Below are 25839 nucleotides of genomic sequence, written 5' to 3'. Positions count from 1 at the left end.
TCAGGCTAAAACTTGTTTTTGCCATAAAATTATCAGACAAATGAAACTTTTTTAAGGATTAATGCAGAGGTGGGCAAACTCACGCCACAAATGATAGGCATTCTGAGTGACCTGTGATTCTGTTAGCAACATTGTGATGGACAGCACTATACAACGTTAAAAAATCATTCTAACGTTTATTACATATTTATTCTATGATATTTCAGTTTATGTGTTACCTACCTATTTTTATTCTGTAATAAATATTGTTTAAAAACAAGTACCGTTCATTGCCTTCTGATGAACATCTTAAAAACAATTAACCAATTTCAAATTTACAACTAGCAATCGAATAACTGACGAAAATTTATCAAATTTAATTAACTGGCTAAAATTTAATTAAACTAAGTGTCATCGCTGTAAATTTTTCAATGTTATAATTTGTGTATGTAAAATTACAGCGAAAATGTAAAAAAAAAAATTGGCTCTGAAATATGTCTGTGAAGCTCATTTTCTTGCTTGTAAATGATTTCTATACTCATTTTATAATATTCTTATTTCCATCATAGTTCAAAAATTTAGTAATAAAATAGAAATTTGTCTTTTTCAAATATAGATAAATTTTTTTTAAATTCCTACTGCACATTATAATTTCTTGAACTTTGGTAATGAACTTGATTCATTTTTTATTGCAAAACTCATTTTATTGCAAATGACTTTAGTGGTTAAAATGAAAAGGCGAATCCAAAATTTTTTGCATCTATCCCTAGATTAACGTAATCTGTTTCCTGCAATGGGCTTAAAATTCGATGTAAAAATTAAAATTTGTGGTTTAAAATCCGATAAATACTTGTCAGTGTTTGACAGGTTGGCCAGAAAAAAACGTTAAGGGCATTCTTTTCATAAGCTTCTGTTTCATGGTAAATGAACTATTAGAGGAGTGAGCTAACAAGCAATGGATTATCAATTTTAATGGTTTATCATTTCGAGTTGGGTTAATATAAGTTCAATTTATTTTCCAAACACATCTTTGTATTATCTTTTTATTGGATTTCCGGACGAAATTTTTTGAAGGATTAAAGTAGAGTAACGAAATTTCTACAAAAAGTTAACATTTTGAGCAAGGTTGGGTTTTTGACGTCAAAAAGTGGTTTTTGACATGACAAGGGAATAATACTGGTTTAACCCACCGACGGTTCTGCACGTAGAAAGTCGTACTTTTTTTTACGCTCGCAAATGGTCGTGAACGTAGAAAACCTCCCTTCATTTTTCCCCTATAGATGGTCCTGCACGTAAAAAAAGCCTCTTGATTTTTGTCCGGCGAAACGGCCATGCACGTGAAAAGTCGCTAATGCTTTCCCCCTTACTTGCGGAAATGGGCGTGAAATTCACTCCCTTCTCAGCTATGGTTAATTGATGTCCACTCCATCACCTGAAGGGTAGAAATACTCAATACACAATAGAGTTTGCTTTCGAAGAAAATGCGAAAGGATTTTCGAATATATTTAACTGAAACATTTTTTTTTAGTATAAAAAGGAAAGAAAAAAAATAAAGAAATCGGTATGGGAAGAGAATTACATGACAAAATAGAACTAATTTTCATCTAATGTTAATTCGCAAAGATTAAAATTGATTTTAAAAAAAGTAAGAGGTTAAAATTGACTCAGTGCAGGTGATTGATTTTAATTTTGAAAATATAGTGCAATAAATCTCGGTAAAAGTGATTCACCTAAATGTATGAAAAATAAGAAAATGATATATTTGAAAATAATGCTTATAAATGATTTACATATAGTATTGTCTTCAAATCTTTAAATAGTTTTCCATTTAGTTAGATTTCTTTTTTTTTATAGAGTATTTAGCGAGTAAATAATAGTAGCTTTTCCCGTTATTGTTTTTTTTTTTTTTTTTTTTTTTTTTTTTTGCTGGTTGAAGGAGCATTTTTTAATATTAAATTGTGATTTTTTTGTTAGTGATTAAAAAACTAATATTTAATATTCAGTTTCAATTTTTATTCTTTCAAAGTATTATCAAGTTTTAGAGGAAGGCATTAATTATTGAATTAATGATTCAATAGTAGATTTAGTTAAGGATGTAATTGCTGGTTGGTTAGCATCATCTCACTTAACTTCGAAATGCTTTTTTTTTTCATATGATCGTATGTAAATTTTTTTATATTCTCTCCCTCCCAAATCAGTTGCCACATTTCCAGAAAGTTGAGTTATAAATAACTTTCGATGCAGTTTAATAGAACAACAACTGTAAAATTATACTAATACTGAATTCACGATTCATTTACTAAAATATCATTTTATGCGATTACCTATGGAAGAATCGTAACAAAAATGGGATTTGTTTGACAGAGTGAGAGCAATTTTGTCTAGCACCAACTTTTTTTTCAAAATTAGCTTCGAAAAAGAATTTGGAAACTAATTTGGTGCTGATTTAAGTAGGAATGATCGGTATGTAAACGTTGTAAACTGATAGCATAGCACCCTGAAATCTCTGAAAAGTGTTTAATCAAAATCATAAACTCATCAGTATCAATAAGTAGTGCAAAGGTATTTAAACGTAGAAAAGGGAGTATATTATTATTAAATGTCAATTATCTGACAGCTGGGCTTTCAGGTTTTTCTTTTTTTGTCAGAAATTTGTGTATATATTTAAATTATATATATGCACAGGTTTCACATGAAATGTAATAAATTAATTAATATTTTAAATAATTTTCTAAAATTTTTGTAATAAAATTTTATTTCCTTTGAAAGGTATTCATACTTTTCTTGGGAATGTACCACCTTAAAAGTATTATAATATCGAATAATAAGATGAATAATACGATGTCGAATAAACTGTCGAATAATAAATGTTTTATTCTTTCTTAAATCGATGTAAATAAATGATTTTGTATTTCTCTTAAATTGCTCTAATTAAGTTTATACAAACACACTGGAAATTTGCTACTTTAATCCTTTAATGGGCCATTTTTGTAGTAAAGGTAAGTTAAAGTATTCTTAGAATTGAAATTGACAAAAAAATAGTAATTGATATAAGGAAAAAAAACTCATTTAGGTTAGGTAAATATATTTACCACGACCTATTAGGAATTCATTGACTTTCATTTTTCGTTATTTATAAAATAAATTTTATAAATGCTACTAACTTTAAAAAGAAATATGTATTTTATAACTTTTATACGCTTTTTTAAACTAATAAATGTTTTCCAATTTTATTCAAACGCGCTTCAAGAAAGCTGAAGTTGTTAACGAATGGAAACCTAAATTGAGAGTGGTAAAAAAAGCTCGCCATGGACTTTAAAAAGTGGTGTTAAGTATACTTATCACGGCCTTTGAAAAAGTTAATAAATATTTGCCTTGGAATTTTATATAATAACCAGTATAATAATATTGTGACGTTGAAGTTTCAAAAAGTTTCTGCATATCTAATATTAGGTGAAATGTATCGTAATTTGTTTTTTCGCATTTTGCTCTTGAAGATACCCCCCCCCTTCAGTTATGTTATTTTTGATGTTTAAATTTATTTATCATACCCTTGAAATGAAATAAGCAGTTCTATAACTTTTTGTGCAAACTCTTGAAATAACATTAGAAAAAAAATTTTTTTTTAAATAATCGCTTATAATTTTTAATATATAATAAAAAGAAATAATGTGACATTTTAAGAATTGTAATGTACACAAATTTGTTATAATTTTATAAATTATTTAAAACTAACAAGATCTTATTTTTAGAATTCGTTTACCCAAAATATGCTCTTAATATTTATAATACTTATTAATTTTAACACTTATTTATTAATAATAATAATTAATTAAATCAAGTATTCAGCAGCAGTCTGCTGTGATCCAGAGGTTCATTGAAGTTAAGGCTCCACATACAATGACATAATTGTGACGGGATGATCTACCTTACGCACAGGCAACCTTTACTTCCCTGACAAGCTAGTACCCATCGAACTGAAGCTGGGATGGCTGCTAGCCGAAAAGCGAAGCTTAGTACTTCATAATGATAGCTCAGTTCCCTAAACCACTGAGCCATCATTGCTCAATTAATTTAATAATAATAGAATAATATACGAATTTTAGAGTATGATTTTTTTTACAATTTCTTAAATTATGTAATGAATGACGAAATCTGAAAATGAAACGAAAGCATTAAAATAGTTTCCGATAAATAAAGGCGATAATATTTTCGATTTTTTTTTTCTTAGGGACATTTTCAACTTATTTCAGCCAAATGTAAGATTTTTTTCATTTCCAGCTACTATTTTAAGAGAATGTATAATTATGGATACAGTGAGTACAATTCAAAAACAGGTATTTTTTATGGCTTTAATCATTGAAAATGAATGTTATTAAACTTACACAAATTTACCCAACGTAAAAAAATTTTATAAATGAATTTAAAAATTTCAAAAAATTTAATTATTAAAATCTCAGTTACTTAAATTTCAGAGATACAATCAAAACATAAAAAATAAAAGTAAGATACAAACTATGAAACTAAGAATCAAATTAAAAAAAATTAATGAATAAAATGAAGCAAAAGGTAGTATAATCACATCTTATCTTAACATCGTTGACTGAAGATATCCCATTAAGTATATTATTACTTTAAGTATTTTCAACTTCTATAAATTGTTTTGTCATTTTATATAATCTGTTTCTGTACTCACCTTTTACTATTTTTTTTTTACTGACATATATTGCAAATTTGATATATTTTATGGCAAAACGATGAGAAGGAATTTCGGGAGACAAGAGAATTAAAATATGGAAGGAAAAAATATCCTTTGATGTTTTGACAGTGAATTTGTATTGTATTATTTGCACTGTTGTATGAGTGTACAGTTGCAGTACTTAATCATTTTTGTCACCTTATGTATGGAGCGAGATAAGGAATAGAAAGGTGTTTACTAGTAACATGTATCAGTGAGTAGAAGGAAGATTTAGTACTGTCATCTTACTACATACAGACATTTCGGCGCACTGTAATTTCAGTACCATTTACTCTGATAACGAGGATTTTTATGAATAAGTTTTTGAACTTGACTAGAATGAATAAAATGAAGATATCATGCAGCTAACATTAGAAATTGAATGAATGGAAAAACTACTCATTCATAACTATATATCACAGTAACGTACAATTTTTGAAACCCTGGGAAACTTTAACAATGTGTAGAAAACGATAGAGAAACGTTCTGGAATAGGTTTCTTAGTATAGAGTATTCAGGACAAGTAATAGTAAAAAAGTTTTACAAAAATCTCAAATAAATTATTGCGCATTATTTTTTATAAGAAAATAAAGGGATGTGTTAAGAAATGTAAATTAAGCTTATTTAACTTTCAACTCTAATTGCTCCCTAAGCTTTGGGATTTATAATATATAGTCAATCTGATGTCCCTCCCTGATTTACAAAAATATAAGAGAAAATAAGGGAGCTAAATGTTAAAAGTAAAGTCTCTACTAATTATGTGTTGATAGTAAATTTATAAAAATATACCATCAACTTCTGATGATTGTAACAAACTCTAATAAAATAACTCAATTAAGGTAAAGTGGACTTAAATTACACAAATTAATGTGCTGGAGTAAATATAAAAGTATTATTGAATAGTTATAATGAACGAGATATAGTTTCATGAAATATGTAAAGTTAATAATTAAAAGAGTTAAAGTCTAAACAGCTGAAGAAACAAAAACTAAATATTTAGTAATTTTTATTTTGCTACTAAGTGTTCATACGAACTTTCATCATATCTAGAAATTAAATAGATAATTTCAAAGTGAGAATAAGTCACATATTTTACTAAATCGAGTTAGCATTGGCTTTGCTATGTTTTTAGGTATAAATTTAGATTTGTACAGAAAGGAAATGAATTGCATAACAACTATACTCTTTATTCATCTGTCATAACATTTATTTAATGTAGAAAAAACGAGAGCCGTGAATTGATATCATTATTTTAAACTTTTATTAAATGAATTTTAGTTGAATGGACTTAATAATTAAAATAGATATTTTATTTTCGTTTTACTACAATTTTTATAACTTCTAAATAAACCTTTGCATTGTTGAAAAAATAAAAACTGAAATTTTATTACCATATTTACTTTATCTCTAGAATAAATACTTATTATTTCATTCTAAAAAAAAAAAAAAAAGTTAGAAAAAAAATACCCATGCCATTTTTTAAATAACCGATTTAATGCAAATGAATTATTAAAAAAGGTTTGTTTGAAATATTTCGCACAACTTCAAAGAATATTTCTGTCTTTATACTATTAATGGGAAAGTTGATTACTCCAAATTAATTAAACACTTGCACTTCTACATAATATGCCGGATTATTTTTAGATACATCTTGATGTATTCTATATAAAATATTCTACGTTATCGACAAAAAATACTGTCATAAAAAGGACAATGATATGATAAAGAGAAAAATATTGATAAAAACAAATTTTAAAACGCAACGCTAGATTTTACTTTTTTCTTTTTCTTTTTTTTTCCGCAAGAGATTCCATGCTCACTCACAGATCATATGAAATATTTTCAAACAGGCTGCAAAAGTATTTATTTCATGTTCAAAATGACCTCAGCAAAGTGAATAGTGCGGACAGTCTATAATTACAACACCTCAAGAAGTAAACCACCCCACCTGTCAAGTAAATAATAGGAGAAAAATGGCCCTTCAAACCACCGTTTCCCATTGTAAGGGGGGAGGAATTATCTCTTACCGTTTGGCAAGGGGTTTTAGAACAGGCAAGTGGCTATTTCAGGAACCGCAGTTTCTAGATATTGCAACCATTTGGAAGAGGTCAAAATTAAAATATCAAAACCGTCAGTGGGTTAAACCATCAAAAACTCGTCAAAAATGTCAAAAACCGAAGTTTGCCAAGAAAATATATAAACTTCAAAACTACCAACAGTTGCCATGCATTATATTGAAAATTAATTATACTATAGGTAATCAGCAGGTTTTAAAATATTTTTTAATTAAAATTAAGGTAAAATAACAGATATAAAATCTCAGAAATTGATATTCAAATGCATGTGCAGAAAAATTTTGCAAAATTTCTTTAAATATTTATATTTTGAAAAAAAAAATTTTTTTTTGATACTTAAGAAAATTAAAAGTTTATTACTATGCATTTTTGACATATAAGGAACATATAACTAATATTTATAAGGAACTTACAAGTTATGTTGTATAAATACAAACTTGATACAAGTGTATGAAAAATTTTTTTAATGTTATACCGAATATCTTTATTATCCAGTATGTTAATTTGAATTTAAAAGTAGTTATATTTGGGAATAATGATAAATATATTTCATATTGTTTATTATATTTATTTATAATTATTACACTTATTATTTTAAAACAATTTTTACCTCTTAATTTTTCCCCCACTTGTATTAAGAATACAAATAATGCATATCTTGAAAGCAAGAAGTAATTATTCAACAGCTGAATATTTAGATATTCAACAAAACTATATAGTATTCAGTAAAATGAAATTCACAAGTATTTGGATAAACTAAATTTCCAGCATAGTAAATGAATAGGCTGAATATACTGTAAATCGACACTAACTACTCTGTGTATTTAACAGAAAGCACTTAAATTTGTATTGTCTTTTGTTAAAAAGATTATTAAGAAGATTTAAAAGAATATTAAAAAGATTTTTCTTTAAAAGATGTCTAATGTACAAAACTGGTAATGTTTATCTTTAAAAATGTCAAATTTTTAGTATAATCTATACTATACACTAAATTTGGTTATAAGTAAATTTCTTAATAATATCACTGCAGATTTTCAATAACACATGAAAATGAATACATAATATTACAAAAGATGTGAGCTTTCAAAAGTACAAGATTTTGGTTACTATTCAAAATATAAGTGTTTTCTTCAAAATTTTAAATTTATTTTTTCTAGAACATATTTAGAAACGCTATCCTTTATAAAAAATATATAAATTTTATGTATTAATTAAATTTCACATATGAATATAGGTTTTTGACATTTTCGACATTTTTGACAGTGAGGTTTTTGACGTGACGGTTTAAACCATTGTTTAAACCGTCCAAAACTGTCACATGTCAAAAACCTGCCAACCCTGATTTTGAGTGAAAATTCAATATTCTGTTTTCGAAAATTCTAACATTTACTTCATCTTACAATTTATGCTGTAATCAACAAATATTTAATGTAATATTTTAATTTTTAATCCTCCGTATACACCCCTTGGAGGGAGTCTGGGTTCTACTTATCTTTCTAAAATTCCAAATAAAACATTAGTTAACACCTGTTACTGCTTTTTTAAACGGTAGGTTTATAGAAAATTTGTAAAACCAATTTCTGCCATGACTACATTTTAGCTAGTGAGCTGACGAACAGGGTTGCCGGATTTAAGCCAAGATAATACAAAGCTGGTGCGTTTTTTTTGTTCAAACCACTAAAATAAGATCGACTAAAATAAATAAAACACACCCTTTTACGAAAACAAAATATTTTTCAAAAAACCAGATGACGTAAAAGAAGCTTGATAGTTTTAATTAAATGATACAGTGCTCAAAAAAATATATCACCCTCAATAACTTTCCTTCTAACGATCATATTTTCTCGCACTAAGTGTCAATCATAATGGTTCTTGGGGGGTGAGCTCAAATATGCTAATTATTTAATGACAACTATTAAGTTACGAAATCAGAAACGTAACTTTCTCTGAATTAATATATATATTTTTTTTACGTATTTGGATTCTTAACCTTCAAAATACAGGGGGTAGCCGCAATCTGAAAAATATGGTCCCCATAGTTTGGTCAGGAGAGCGATCCTAAGTTCGGACTCCCTAATGTTAATTTCACTTTTTGCGTTTTTAGTCATATTTTAAAAATTAATTAATCATTTCAAAAAAACAAAAATGCACCCACTCATAAAAGATACTCAAAGATAGTTTCATGAGTTACTCAAAGATAGTTTCATAAAAAAATAATTTTTAACAATTACTTATTATTTTTTATTATTTAATTGAGGATAAAAAAATTTGAATTATGAGGTATAATTTTTATAACATTTTAAGCTTCGTATTTCTCTAAAAAATCGGAAGTTTCAACCGTTTTTAGAAGAAGCGGAGAAAAATTAAAATTGTTTTTAAAAAAATAATTTGTCGAAGATGAAGAAATATTTAAATAGGGATGATTAATATTTAAAAGTAGATAATTTACGAGAAATTTAACTTACGCGCGTAGAGTAAAACTTCATATTTTTTTCGTTAATAACCGATTGCTAATCCTTTTTTTTTAAATTATAAAATACGATGTTTCATTTTTAATCGTCTAAAAACTTATTCGTAATTTAATAAAGAGATTTGAATAAAACATTTTATTAAATAAGAATAGTATATTAAGGAATGCTGAGTTTTATAAGAGCATGTTTCTTATAGAATGTGATTATTCATCAGCTTTTTAATTTTAGTTTTTTAGTTGTTTTTTTCAATAACTGATACAATTTCAATAATATATATACGTATGCATTGATTTGGAATAATATATTTATCAATTTCTTCAGTATATATTTTAGAATTATTAATACGAATACGTAGTCAACATATTTAAGCATCGTAAAACTTCTCAACATCTTATATATTGCCTTAATCTTACATTTTTTTTAATTACCTGTCCGCGCGTGTTTTGCAGAACTATTTATCAATTATTTAATTGAACTTTAACATTTCTCAAAATCTTTTTCTTTACGCTACCACGTATATTATTTTCTTATTAAACTAATAATTTTTGTATTTTTTTTTCAATTTAGGTTTTCTTTAAAATAAAATTATTTTTTAAATTATTGTCAAGTTTTTATTAAAAGAAAACTTATTGTCAGTTATCTAAGAATTAAATCTTGTTAAGAAATTAAAAATATTCTGCTGATCAAAAATTCTATACTAAACACTGACTATTTACTACTGACTATTTACTGAGCATACTATTAGGGACATCAGAAGGTAATGTCGTTTCGGTGCATTTGATATCTGTTATCAAGATTTTGTTTTGAATCAATGATGTATTCACCCTCGTTAGCAACAACAATTTCAATGCCGGAACGAAAATGAATCGAAATGGATGAAGAAAAAAAATAAATTGGTTTTTAAATTCCATTCGTTAGTCTTAAGACTAACGAATATTTAATGCACCAAAACGACATTACTCTCTGATCTTCCTAATAATTTTTCAAAAAATGAAAATAAATTATTGTTTTTTTGAGAAATGAAAAGTAAATGCATATGTAACAGATTGCTTTGTTTTTTAAATGAATGAACATTATGTACGTACAATTTTACTTTGATGTCCAAACTTATTCTTGCCCACAAACTTTAAGAAAGTATCCTCTTAAAAAGGTTAATGTTGATAAAACTTGCTTAAAGTTAAAAACTCTCCTTTAAAAAAAAAAAAAACATTTTTATATTTGTCCGGAAAATGCTCGATATGCCTTACTTTGAGAAAAAGCAAACACTAAAAATAGAAAATTGTAAAAAGATTCCAAAACCATGCTTCATTTTTAAAATATAATTATAAAAAATTGTTGTTTTTCTAACTTTATTTTTTTATTAATTTTCTTAGCCCTTTACTGTCGTATTAAGTTTATACATGGGTGTCATGCTGGTCGGAATTACTTCCCGTTGAACAAACAGTAATACATAATATACAAGATTATGAAGGAAAAATAAAATTTATTAATTCTTTTTGTAAACTTTAGATATATGTGACTCAATAATATGTTTTAATTTTGAGTATAAATTATATTTTATAGTTCTCCATCGTGTGATATCTTTCAAAGCAGTCTCCAATATGAAGCCCTGGTTTTCGAGAACATGTGTCGCAAAAATAATAAGCTTGGCCTTTAATTTTTCTGTTTAGACATTCAGAACAATCTTTACTCTTTACATCTTCACAGTGTCGTATTATATGTAGTTGGCCATTAAGCTGTGGCTAACATCTTTGCTGGGGTGGCTGAGAGCAGATATACGTCTGGAACGATAAAAAAGTGTTGGTGGCTGAGAGTAGACATACGACAGCAAAGGGTTAATACTAAAATAAGATATATCAAGAGATGTTTAGATAACAAACTATTTTATAGCTGTAATTCAGCAAATAGTTTTAATATACTTTTTTTAGAAATCATAAATAGAAATTGCTCTTTTATTTCATTGTAAAAAGACAAGAATGTTAATGTTTCATTTATGCTCAATCGAAACGTGACAATTAACCCCAGAATTTAAATCTATTTGGACATAACATTTAATAGCCTGAAACAGAAATAATTAAAATTATTAGATTGGAAACTAAACTTGTTATGTTAAGGGCGGCAGGAAAGATGAGGAAAAGACATTTAGGTGAAAATCCGATCATTAGAACGAAAATTATTCAGAGTCATACCTTTTTTTTCCTTTTTTTTGGCGAACTGTACATTACATGGTATGATTTGATATGATAATTTGAAAATCGGATAGTTTATTGGAGAAACAGATGTTAACTTTAGAAGTGTTAAGAACAATAATTTTAAACTACTTGAAATTATAATGATCAATTTCTCAAATTTTACAACCAAATGTATTTTAATTAGTACTTTTAACAAATCCAAGATTTTTATAGAAAACTCCTGATAAAAAGATTCAGCACAATTTATGAAAAATACTTGCTTAAGCAGGAGCAATGTAAAGCACAACTAGTACGAATTAAAACATGACTGTAATATATTTAGAATGATTTAGCTGATTTTAATTGTTGATTTTGATTGATGATTTAATGATTTGATATTTAGAATGATTAGGCTGATTTTAAAGTAAATGGGATGAATTGCAACAACAAAAAAAGGATTACTATACATTACTAACATTTTAACTATTTGTGTAATAAGTACCATTAAAAAAAGTAAATAACTTTAACTAGGAAGAAATTTCTTTCAGAAAAAATTAAAAAATATCCGTATTATTAAAGTTTATTCGCACAGTAAAAATTTTAAGAAGTGCAATCTTATTAATAATCTATTTTGATATTGGGAAAGATTGCGGCACCCCCCTATATTTTGAGGGTCAGAAATTAAAATCTGTTAAAAAAAAGTTATGTTTATTCAGAGAAAGAACGTTTTTGTTTATGATTTCGTAACTTAAAATATCGTCCACACAAATTACTACGTTTGAAGTCTCCTCTCGGAAACATTTAGTTTGAGTCCTAGAACGAGAAAATCCGATCATTGGACAAAAAGTTATGCACAGTGGTTTGATTTTTTTTGCACACTGTACTTGATGTATATAAATTCATAAAAATTTAAATTATTCACTTATTTCTAAAAACGAAGTTTTACTTCAAAAAAATAAAATTTGAACTTCTGCAATTTGAAGACATGAAAATATCTTTTAAATCATTGTATCAAACAACTTGTAGTAGATAAGATACTGATTGTTTCTGTCACGTCTGTTGTATCATTTTAACAGGAATTATTGTGAGCAGCAGCAGCAGACGTCTGATGCATTATTACATCATAAAAATTACTATTAATTGAAAACTATAAATAATCAATAAATTCAATTTGAATACAATAGGCAATATGTCTATACACAATGGACAAAAAAGTTGTGAGCCCAACTCAAAAATCCTGAAAATTTCTTGAGTAAAATCATTAATGCTGCTTTTCAAAAAAAATATTGGTTTTATAAATTTAAATCACTGATATTTTCAGAACATGAAATTCTAAATAAATAATATGCAGCATAATTTAAATTAATAATTATGAATAGGTTTATTTTTATCACTAATCACATTTATTATTCTACCAGAAAAAATATTTACAAATGAAAGAGATGCCAAGTATAAATTCCAATTCTAATATTTCTAAATAAAATTGTATACAAGAATTTTTATACATATATGTGATTGATTTCTCTAAACTTTTGGACCTTGGATTTCGGGATCGCGGTTAGAGAAAAATCTGGAAATCCGGATTTTTTTCCGGAGCACAATCTTCTCTGCAGTAAGTTAAAAAATTTAAAAAAGTCAATAAAAGCTATTTAAATAAAAGACTGTTTCCTTAATAAAATCCACCTGGCTTGGAGTTTTTTTAGAATACACAGACAAATGCTACACTGCTAACAAATGCTAACTATGGACCAACAGTTTGAAGACACCATTTCTGGTGGGATAAAGGTTTACTACTATAGGCTAACAGTTGAAGACAAAATTCAAACTGTTATTTCAAGGACAAAAAGTTTTATAGTTCTCTCTTGTTGCGCCATATTATTTTGCGGGTAGAATAAAAAAATTTTGGCAGTTTAATATGTACTAATAATTTCCAGCAACGAGCTGTTTGAAAGTAAAAATGAATTATTTTGTAAGCCAAAATATAGTTAAAAATTTATTTAATCCAAAACTGTTTTTAACAAATGAATATTTTATTTGGATTAACAATGTCGTAAACTTGGCTTAAATTTGAAGGCGAAATTTAAATGTCTGTTCTTTTTCGTCGAAAACTAACTATAATTTATTTTGAAGATTATTATGCCTTTTTTTGTGGAGAAATTACGAAACATTTATTGGATGTCAATTTTCTGATTTCGATATTAAATTCAAACATTTAGTTTTCTTTTGTTGTCAAAAATCAGCGAAAAACTGTTGGCATTTTTTAGCGGTCAAGCAAACGAAACTTTTTGGAGATCAAATTTAAGTTACCAATTTTCTATAATTTTTATTGCTGTTTAATAAATTTTATAAATTGCCAGAAAATTGTAATTATAAAGGGTCACTAAAGGAACTGTCAGAAACGGTCGCAACGCCATTTTCTTAATGATGTTATTTCCTATAACCATTTGGGCAAAAAAGCATCTCTTAAATTAATAAAAATGAAAAGTATTTGTGTGCATCAAAATTCAAGTTCATAGGAGAAATAGTTTTTAAAAAAAGTATGTAACCTGTGTTTGGAAATTGCAGTTTTGAGAAAGAGAAAAAAAAAGTCAGCAAAAGGGACAAGTAGCAACATTAATAAGTTACACTAAGAGTTTTTTTCTTCAAAAAACAAGCAAACATAAATAGTATTACTCTAACTAGAATAAAAACTTAAAATCTATATATATATTTCTCTTACACGGCACCAAAAAAAAGCCTCATTGCAACTCCCCGAATGGCAACGTTAGAAAATCGACCAATGATTGCTAATAAAAATGTCACATGGCAAATGTCACATGAGGTGGCTCAACATATAGCGCTTTTAAAAACGGAAACAATAACCAGAGTTAGCATTATCAGGTTGTTCAGTTCAGATTCATGCCCTTATAACATGATAATATTTAATTTAAACTCAATTAGGAATTAATTAGGCTGGCCTTCTCCATGACTATAAATAAGTCACAAGGTCAGACTTTTGAGAAAATCAGTTTAGTATTGACTAAACAAGTTTTTAGTTACGGACAACTTTATGTTGGCCTGTCAAGAGTTAAGTCATTTGACAGCCTTTCAGTAATTGCTCCAAGATGCCAAATCTATAATTGCGTTTTCAAAGAAATTCTAAATGCTTAGTGTTAATTTCTTAGAGCTTTGCAGAAAAAAATGTTTTTTGGAAAAAATTTAATTGAAACTTCTATTGGCAGTAAGCAAGGGAAACTGTCAAAATCAAAACTCCCCGATTAGAAATGCAGCATGGCGACCTCTACGTGGTATTTCTCGGGTAATGCTAGCAGCCATGCATTTTAATTTACTGTATGTAAAACATCCTTATTTTGTTCTAAAATGTTATGTACTTTATCACAAATGTTAATTAATATAGAAATTGATTTCAATAATGCTGATCACCAAAAAATATTTCATTTGGCGATAAAACAAATTTTTGTGTTCTTGAAAATGAAAGACTTTTTGAGGGTTATTATCTCACAAGGAAAAGTTAGGGTTTAAAGTTTATATTTTTAAATAATAAAATTTTTTTCTAAAACTTTCAGAATTTCTAGCATTAACTAATTTATTATACACATTTAGTTGAATTTAGGTGAGCAACTGCAATATTTGATAACTTATTTTGCTAATATGTTTCTCATTTAGCTAATGTTTTGATTTTTTCACCATGTATAATCTAAATAGCTAATATACTTTTTTAAAAGCCAATAAGAACATTGATAGAATTCTTCTACATAAGTACAATACTATGTCTTTGATGATAAAATACTATGTCTTTGATGATAATATACTATGTCTTTGTGCTAGAACATTGTGTTCATTGGCGAGCGAGCGCAGCGAGCCATGGTTCACGGCGTGAACTACATAGGATTGCGTAGCAATTCTCGGGGGTTGGCGAGCGTTAGCGAGCAGGGGGCGGAACCTCTTAGTATTTTTTATTCCTTATTGAGAAGTGAAAATTGAACTAAATATTTGGTCGGCACTGGGAGATATTAAAATGAATGGAACATGAGAATGAAATTCGTACCTGAATTATGGTGTATCACATTATACACCTGAATCAACGTCATCAGGACTCAACTCTATCAGGAAAGAAGGCCACATCTTGTTCTGTAAAAATTACAAAGAAAATTATAAGAGAATAAACGTGGTAATCGACATTTCAAATAATAAATTACAATAAAAATTTATTCAAAAAATAGTGACACTTATATTTTACAAAACGAATGTGTGCAAGGTGCAAAAGATTACGAGAACAGGGAGGAATGAGACAATAACTTATAGTTTGTCTATTTAAAAAATCACCTTAGGACTAAGTTTAAAGCCGTCTACTGCTATGGAAACCAGAAAAATAGCAGAAAAAGTTTATCACAAGAGGGTGCTTTTCTCCCCTGATTCCCTTTCTCTCACCAAACCTATCTTAAATATTGACCCAACACTCCAACTTGAAATAGTTCGTCACCGTCTCTGCTCCAGACGAATGGCGAGGGGAGTTCTTTCAATAGAACGACTGTAAAAGAGATGGTTTAAGTAAGTATTTCACGTGTTTTGAAAAAGCGGACTGTGATTGCCTTGCTTAATTATTTTTTTTTTTAAATTTCACGATAGGCTAATCATTTAAAATAAATTATCATTAAACATAAGCATAGCTTATCGGTTTATCTTTCACTTACGCTGCATGCATGTGGTTGGTTGTCGGATTTTTTTCAAATTTCAGACCTAAAATAAGCATTTTTTTTATTGCTGAAAATTAATATCCTAACTTCACAAATGCAAAACATTTGTTCTCAAGCAGTTTTTAACATGACGTATTGTTGGCGTCCCAACAACTGATCTCCAGTTTTCCCTGTTTTATCTTTATAAAAAATTCAATGTGATAACATATTTATTAACTCTATTGCTTTAAAGTGTGTATGATCTTCAAGAAATAGTTATTAAACTTAGGTAAAAAATATTTTTGTAAATACTTTTTTCAGAACTATCATCTTCGGATAGAGAGATAATAAATTCACTGTCATTGGATTCACTCTCCGAATACATCATAACTATTTTGACATGCAACGGTAACATTAATGAAAGCTAAATTGCAGAAAGTACAAATTGATTTTGATTTCAATTCAAGGCGGAAAATCTCAATGCGAAAATTGTGACGAAAGTGGGACTAGTTGCGCCATCTCTTAGCAATATTCAGAAATACAAAAGTAATCACAGGATTTATCGAGAGGTAGCGACGAATTCAATTTCAATGATGTAATTTTTTTTTCTTCCTCACATGGCATGAGAAGTCTACCATACGGCCACAAAAAGGCCGAGATGCGATACCAACAGAGAAAGGGTTAAAGGTAGGCATGCAAAAACAAGCTGGCATACAGGTTTGTGTGGATTTTCTTTTGCAGTAAGATAGATTTTCAGATGCCAAATGCCGATTTTTTTAATATAGTTCGCCTATTGGCCGGGATAGCCTGGTCGGTAGGGCGCTGGGCCCAAGTCCAAGAGGTCGTGGGTTCGATCCTCGCCGGCCGAAGACTGCCCGTGTAGTAAATGGTGACTGATGCACGTTAAATCTGTCGAGTCTCAAAGTCCTCCATGTTCCCATAACAAATCAATACCTCTGGGGGTACTGATCCAGGAGTTTCCTTGTCTTCTGGATTGGTTCAAAATTACAAGGCTACGGAGTTGAACGTAAGTAGTCGTAAACCCATGAAATTGGGTCGGCTGTTCAACGACGGTTATAAAATATATGTTCTCTTACTTATAGTTCAAAAATTCGGTTAAAAATTCTTACAAATGTTATTTACTTCTGAAGGTAAACTGATGAAAAATTGAGCAAAATAAAAATTTTCTTCGATGAGCTAATATACCGTGAAATAGTTTTAAATTTTCCTTCAAATCAAAATTCTGAATTATCATAATTTATCAGAAGTTGGATACAAGATGTTTTGGCCGCAACAATTTTTTTGCTTTTGAGATAAAAATATTTGGCAAACTGATTCTCCAGTAATGGTCTATTTTTGACTAAAAATATAAGCACGTGGTTGTTTGCTTAAAAATGAGTTAAAACTTTTTTTCCCCACCATATCTAGCGAAACTTTTTGTTGTTCTAACATAAGGAGGTTAATTAATAAGGCTGGTACACAGTCCTGTACTTGATCCTTTTGGTTCGTATCAGTTGAAAGCAGCGGCCAGAAATCTTATTTTTAAGGGCAAAATTATAAGGCGGTTAAATAAAATTTTCTTTTCAGATCATAAATCGGTTGAAACTTGTTCAGACAGAACTATTTTGAGGCGTTGGCAGTAGTCTGAAAAACTGCATTGCTATTGTAGTTAACTACATACAACTATGACTACTGTATTACAAATGTAATTAACTACAATTACTTTTTTAAATGCAGTGACTACGAACTATTTTTGAAATATAGTCACTATTTCACGACGTTTACGAGACGAATTTTGTTGGAGAATTTCATTTACAACCATGTCCAAAATATTTTTGAATGAAAAAAAAATAGGCTTATTAAAAATGAGAAATAATTACGCAATGTTTTTTCATGTTTGCATGAGTCAGTTTGTTATTCTAAAGAGTTTTTCTCGAATTTTTTCTGTTAACAATTTAAACTTTTCATGACTTTATCGACGGCGCATATTTATTAAAAAAATGATAAATGAAAAAAAATTTCGAATACGTGCAATTTTGTGAAGCGTTTAATATTCTTATTTTAAAAATTAATTCAAAATTGCTTTTTTATTTCAATTGTAGTATATCAAAAATTAGTAAGAAAATATCTTTTCTTCCATTAAAATAAACGGTTCATCAATTTACAGTGCGAAAAAAAGAACCGAACTAATTTGAATAACTTTTTATCTGATGATTGGATCCTCACGTTCTAGTACTCAATCTTAATGGTTCGAGGGAGTAAATACTAATATGCTAATTAATTAATGCATAAAACATTTTAAGCTACGAAAGCAGACACATATCGTACTTTCTCTGAATAAACTTAAATTTTTTTCGGGGGATTCGGATTTCGGATCCACAAAATATAGGTGGTAGTCTCAATCGCAATCTGGGTAATATGGTTCCAATAGTTTTGTCAGGAGAGCTGTCCAAAGTTTGGACACTTAAATGTTATTTAGACTTTTTTGCATTATTTGCCATCACGCGAGGACTTTTTAAGCGAATTGAAAAGTTTTAAACGCAATTATAAAATTCGTTTATCAAAAGATAATACCATACAAAAAATAGCTTTTAGTAAGTATTTATTATTTTTAATTATTTTATTTCATAATAGACAAAAAAAATTTTTTAAATATATGCTTTCCAAACTTTTTACATCTTTTTAAAGAATTTAATTTTAAATAACCAATCGAAAAAATACCGAAAGACAGCGAAATCGTACGAATAGTTCCTGAGAATTCGAATAAATTTTAAAAATAAATTCCCCTCTCAAACCGTTTAGATCAGTGTTTCTTAACCTTTTTGGTATAATGGACCCCTTTTAAAATTTTTTAAGAAGTCACGGACGACCCCCCTGTGGAAAAAGTAATTGCAAAAAACATCAATTATTAGAAAGCATTTAATTTTATTATTTTAATAGCATACAAAATTTTTTAAATTAAAATTTTTAATGTTAAGGTTGCTGCTGCTTTTCCTTAATTAACAAATTGAATTGGGGGATAGATTTTGACAAAGCAACGCGCATATCATGTTCAACATTCAATCGATTTCGATGTTTTGTTTTTATTGTCATGAGTGTGGAAAATCCCGCTTTGCAAAGATACACCGTAGCAAACGGAATTATAGCTGCCATAGATCTCTTTACAAGCAATGGGTAGGCCTCCAAACGTTTTAAAAATTTGGAGTAGTTAGCGGACCCCCAAAATATGACTCATGGACCCCTTAGGGGTTCATGAACCACAGGTTAAGAAACCCTGCTCTATGTAGTTATTAAATTGTTATTTATATTATACAGTTATTAATTGGTGAATAACATCCCTGTATTTTATTCAAATTCTTGTTTTAATATTTTATAAGCAGTACAGACAAGTAAATTGCAATCTATTTTGGGATATCTTTGTATGTGTTTTACTCTAATCATCTCTTTTTATAGAATCTCATTTTATTTTTTAAGAAAAATTATATTGTAGTAGATTGAAATGCGATTCTAGTAACTATTTTGATTTTGTTTATTCTCTGAATTCAACTTGTATTTACATATAACTTTGTATTTACATATTTTTGTTAACAGTTTTTCAATTGTGTTATGTTTCCCGTTAGTTTTTATTTTTAATCTTATTCTGATTTATTATAGTAGACTAGTCAATTACTAGTCATGAAAAAGTCATTGAAGTAATATGTGTTATAATTAGGGTTGCAAGTTTGTCAGGGAATGAATTTTCATGCTCATTTCCATGATTTATTATTCTTAAATCCAGAAATTTTTTGAAGTGCTGTGATTTTTGCAAAAATTGTTTAAACAGAGAAGTTTTTTCACCTCATTCTAATTCAACAACACTAATTCTAACAACTATTACTACTTCTCTGCAGCTTTAAAATTGATAATTTTTTATTGATAAAATGTTTAGGAAAATAGATCAATAGCAATTTCACATGAAAATAGTTCAGAGATAGTCCAAATCTTATTAAGCTTACTATCTTTTCTGTTGCTTACTATCTTTTCAATTGTCAATTAATAAAAGCAACATGCCCTCCAAATAGTGCAATAAGCTCTTACTTTACCAAAAATGAATTGAAATGACAATTAACTGAGTGAGGAGGTAACACAGGCTATATGGCCAGGACTGTGAAATTTATAAAAAATTTCCACCAAAAAACGTATAGAAATGTTAGCAAACAAATATTTGAAGAAAGAAAAAACATAAAGAATAATTTTGCAATTTGCAATATTTATATGAATAAATTTAACGTTACATAAAACTAAATTAAATTAAATCGAACAATTTTTTCTGTTCTTTTACATGCTTATAATTGTATTCCTCGGAAATTTCTAAATTTTATGTGAAATTTGACGACAAACTTGCAACCCTAATTATAATCAATTTAAAAACACATATAATTCATTGTTAAATGATCAAAAGAAATTCTTGATCTTTAAGAATTCGTGAATCAATTTTTCAGCAAGCTGGTTTTTAGTATTTGTGTTTTGCATGTCATGTTGTTCTATTTGTTTATTACTTAATTAAAAGTTAAAAACTCATTATAAATTATTGACAAATATATTTCATTTATATGCATAATACAGTAGACCCTCAGTTATCCAACACCTCTTTCAACGCTTGTTAAACTATATTGCATTCTAGCTGATGTATTGTTTCTTTTTAGTCATTAAACTCATTAATTACTATCATGATCACAATTCTGAAAAACTCCTAGGAAATGACCAAAAAAAATTGAGAATGACTTATTTTTTAATGCTATTGTGTCATAGGATTATTTTATTTATGACAGAAAAAAAAATGCGGGTAAGACAGACATAGGATTATTCAAAGTTTCTAAATTTTAGAAGAGAGAAAATGCTATATTAACTATTGATTTTTTTAAATAATATTTCTACATTATTTTGCTATTTTACTCTAATATGATTTTACTCTCCTTATTTTTATTCTCTGCTGCCAACTCTCCTGTATTTTCTAGTAGTCTACTGGATTTTGGCCAGTTTCTCCTTGTCTACTGGTTTAAAAAAAATTCTCCTGGTTTTTGTACAATTCCCTAAAATTGAGTAAGTTTCCTAAAAGTAAGTTCCCTATTAAAATAGCATTTTTGCACTGATTGCTGCTTGCTTGAATATTTAAATATGTATTACTGATACATTATGAAGCGAGCCTCATTTATAATAATCAATTTAAAACTTTTTTCGTATTAAGAAGTACTGTTATTTTATTTATTCTGAACTCCCTTTTTCAATTAAAAGACTTTTAATTTTCTTTGAGGAACTAAATGCCTACTACTATTCAAAATTGTGTGTAAACATAATACATAGCATTTTAAGTTCATCTAATGTCAATCCTAGTTGGGCAATATTATAGTGTTTCTATTTTGATGACGTTAAAGATCCCTAAAATTCCCTATGTGTAAAATATTTAGTACATAATGCCATAATTATCATGAAATGTATGTTATTTCATAAAATCTACTGGATTTTTTCCTATCCATGTTGGCAGCTCTGTTAATCATGATTTATTTTTAAGAAAAACTTTTGTTAGACTCTCAATTTGTAGATAAAGTAAAAAAAAAAAAAAACTTTAAACAAGTATCTAAATAATTTAAATATTTGCTTTTTGTAAAAAATAGTTTCACATGCTTTTTTATTGTGTTTTCATTATTTGAATTGATAGGTATTTTTAAACTTTTTGTTTTTTTCCTACTCCCATGCCTGATAAGGGATTATATTATCATTGCTGATTGCTTTGAGTAATTTTACTCACACTTATAAAATTGACATAAAAAGGTCAAAAAAAGGATTTCAATTTTCCAACACACCCCTAGTCCCCTGGGTGTTGTATAATTCGGGTTCTACTCTATTATTTATCATTGCATTTTGAAGTGTCTTCCCATTGTATTTCAAAAGTTATTTTGTTTTTGCCAAAAATATGTGAAAATAATTTTATTTCCTGGTCGCTAAGTTTCAATAAAATAATGACTGTTCCTAATCTGATTCTAATTTATTAGGTTAATTTTGGAGTTGAATAATTTAAATAAAGTAAAAATTGTTTTAAAAATTATTCTATTAAAACGATCATGATAATCAGAGTTTATAACATACCTAATTTTGAAAATTTTCCAATTAAACTTTCTTTTTTTATATTAGATTAAAATGAATGAAAAAGTACTATTATATATTAATTCCAATTAAAATCTGATCAATTACTAGCCTTCATACAGTCGTAAGGCATTTTATTTAAATATTTACAATGAATGTGTGGCAAAAAATTGTGTACTTAATTTTTAAAGATAATGATAAAGAGTGTCAGTGTCTGTAGAAATTTGATAACTGTTGCTAAAAACTTGTTATGTGCTTTGCTCTTTTGCAAACATCTTTATCATGTGCTTAATTTTTAAAAAAATTTTTATAACAATTATTTTTGACAGTTACATAAAAAGTGCAGGTCTTAGTATTTATTTTTAATTGACAAAGTATATATTATTTTTATTTATTTAATTAATTTTGATGTCATTGCATTAATTAAACTAAATACAAACACTATTTTACCCATAAAACATTTTTTAAGGTTAATTATTTTATGTGTAAAATGTATTCAATGCATTTAACCAACTATGAGGTATTTTTGGAGATAAATTTTATTATATAAGGTACGCTTAATTTTTAATAATATTTACTGCCAAGGAAAAAGGTTTTTTTTTATTTTAAGTAAAAGTTATTTTATTTCAGTTGTGTGATCAGTTATTAAGATTGTGTGATCTTATGTTTTTTATTATTTTGCATATTTATTAATGCTTTTTATTTAAGTTGTGGCATACTTATGTTGTAATTTGTGTCTAAATAATTAGTAAAAAAAAAGAATTATGCTCAATTTTTCTAACATTTTAATTTAAATATACATTAATATTGAAGACAAAATATGATGGTCTCAAAATATTACTAGCATGTTTAAAGCTTTTTAAATCTTGTAGTTAATGCAACATATTTCTGAAAATAAGCTCATAAGCTTGATAAAGTTTATTTTGTACATTAAAGGTTAATTTTCAAAAAAATCATACCCAATTAGAAGTTTTTTTAACAGCTTTTATTTGCTTTTAATTAGTGTTTCATGCTAACATGTTTATTTGTACGTAGATTTCATGTTTGTAATGTTTTAACCAGTTATTTAAAAAAAATTATGAAGTTCTATAATTTTTGTTAATGTTAAACTTTAGTGTTGTTTTAGCAATACTTTACAAACAGGGATAAATCATAGTTGGTTATTGTAAATTGTTTCTATAAAGGTGCAGATGACTTACTTGACACAACAGAATTAAAGGAAAATTAAAATATTTTTTAAATAATCGATTTTATGTATAAATACACCTAGTGATCTTGTATTTTGTGTGAAGTGTAAAAAAGTTCTACTTTCGATATTATTTTTGAGTTTTATGAAAATTTCAAAAAATGTCTTTATTTCATTTGATTCCAAAAAAAAAACTTAAGCCTGTTAACTCTTTTATTAAAAACAATCATTCATTATATCATTTATTATTATAGTGATCATTTATATTATGTTATATAATAGTTATCATTTATATAAGAATTATCATTTAGAAAATAATATAATATGATAAATAATAATGATTACAATATAATGATTATTATTTAGTAATCTTTATTATTATTAATCATATTATTATTACAAAAGTAATATATTTCTCATAATATTTTTCAGTTTGTTTTAGTTTAACATTTTTGTTTATTTTCTCATACAACTCTTCAATTAAATTACTTATTAAAATGTTCAATATTGAATTTCTGAATGTTTAAAGGCACTGAAGCATAACACAAAGAATTTAATTTTACATGCCTGATTTTAGCAATGTACTGCCCATTATTAATATACACATTTTTGAGGAGTACGTTTAAATTAAATCTGACTTATTTGCAATTTCAGTCTTGTGTATTTTTGTTGTACTCATTTTTGTTGATTTGTTTTGTCATAAATTTTATTTTCCTGTGCTTTGCGTTTAAATATTTTTTTCTTTACAAATTTATTTCAACTTATGTAAATAAGGGAATGGGAAAAAAACTGAAGTGTTGCTATTTGATTGAAATATCTTTTTTAACTTATATATAAAATTTATTAAAGAATTGTATCCGGACATAATCTGAATTCATGAGAAATTTGTTCATTTAAATTAATGCTTTTTTCTTTTTCTTTCATTTAAAAAAAAAGTATGATTTTGCTTTATTTTATAAAGATAAGGTTCTTTATTGATCTCTTTTTTTATTGAATGTGCTTCTTTAATATATTACAGGATTCATGAAGTCTTGGTTAAAATCATGTTTCAAGTGACCTTTTTATTATGAAGTCTTTTTCAGAAAATAACTTTTTGCAAAATGTAGTTAAACTTGTCATTGATAAAAATTATTTATCTGCAGTCAATTTGTAATAACTTAAGTCTAGAATGACCAAGAAAAACAAATTCGTCTTTCAGAAGGTTTGGGCTTTCAAACATTGATTTTACATTTTTATTTATTTTTCTTCACAGAGAATTGATTCTTCAGAGGCAAAAAAAAAAAATTCTCCAAACAAGAAATTTTCATTTTTTGGTTTAAAATTACCCTTAATATTATCTTCTTTTTTTTAAGTTACTATGGCTTTTTCAAAATATTTTTGGAAAGTAAAGTTTATATATTGTTAAAAGTTTTTCGTTAATAATTTGAATTTATAAAATTCATGGATAAAATATAATAGCTTATGCTCTAAAAAATAATAAAAATTTGTTGAAATAGTTATAATTTATGAAACTAAATTTCAGTTGCATTTCATAAACTTAGGAAATCCTAAGTAATTATCAAATTGACTTATAAAGTTATTTATTATATTTAACATAACAGAAAATGTTACTGTTGATTTTTTTGCAGGGAACTTTAACTAAATATTGAATTGCGAATAAAATTTTTTTTTATTATTATATAATTTTATTTTATTATTTTTATAAGCATGTATTAAAATAAGTCCTTTTAAAGACGTCGCAATTCGATAGTTTACACAATGTCTTCCTTTAGTTGCGTGTTTTTCCACTCTCAAAATCCGTTAAAACATCAAATAATAAGAACTAGATCATTTTTTTCTGACGAAATATTACCATATATAGATAAAATGTAGTCTAGAATTCTAGAAAAGTCTAAGAATTTTATTTTTGAAATTTCATGAACTTGATGATAAAACAAGTTTGAAAAAAGGTTTAAAAAATCATTTGCTCTAAAGATTACGCCTTTACTGATCTCTAAAAAAAATTTTTTTAAATATGTTTTGCATATTGGTTTATAAATTATTTTACACGAGCAGTTTATTAACAATATTAGATGTAAAAGCTGAATTAATCATATTTCTTATTGAAAATGCATATTAACAAAATCCTTAAGGACTTATGCATTATCAAGACTTCATATATTTGACAGAGCAATCAGATTGTTAAATTAAATTATTGATACGAACAAAAGGTTCCATTTTAGTACAAGTTCCCCCCCCCCCTCGTCATTTCTATGGTGTTTCTAGTTTAAGAAGATATAAAATTTATGAAAAGTTCCATTTATCTCTTTTGAAGTTGTGTTGTAATATAGGTACTGTAGTTGATAATAAATTCTATTTCCTTTTAATGTAATAAAGTAAGAATTCGGTTCATTGTTCCTGTACAGAAAGGTGCAATAAAA

General features: G+C 27.1%; 1 protein-coding gene across 1 annotated transcript in view; it reads right to left on the bottom strand.

The window, feature by feature from the left end:
* LOC147816220 (histone deacetylase 9-like) overlaps positions 1–25839 on the bottom strand; it is a 222705-nt gene that overhangs the window by 40902 nt on the left and 155964 nt on the right. Inside the window, exon 21 of the mRNA XM_087158396.1 lies at positions 15483–15565. The gene's annotated coding sequence lies outside the window, so the exon portion shown is untranslated. The remainder of the gene's footprint in view (positions 1–15482; positions 15566–25839) is intronic.

The sequence above is a fragment of the Parasteatoda tepidariorum genome, chromosome 2 (genome assembly GCF_982258835.1).
Source record: "Parasteatoda tepidariorum strain Cologne lab strain chromosome 2, Ptep-v5.0, whole genome shotgun sequence".
In the NCBI taxonomy this organism is placed as follows: domain Eukaryota; kingdom Metazoa; phylum Arthropoda; class Arachnida; order Araneae; family Theridiidae; genus Parasteatoda; species Parasteatoda tepidariorum.
This window is presented reverse-complemented; position numbering and strand designations above follow the sequence as displayed.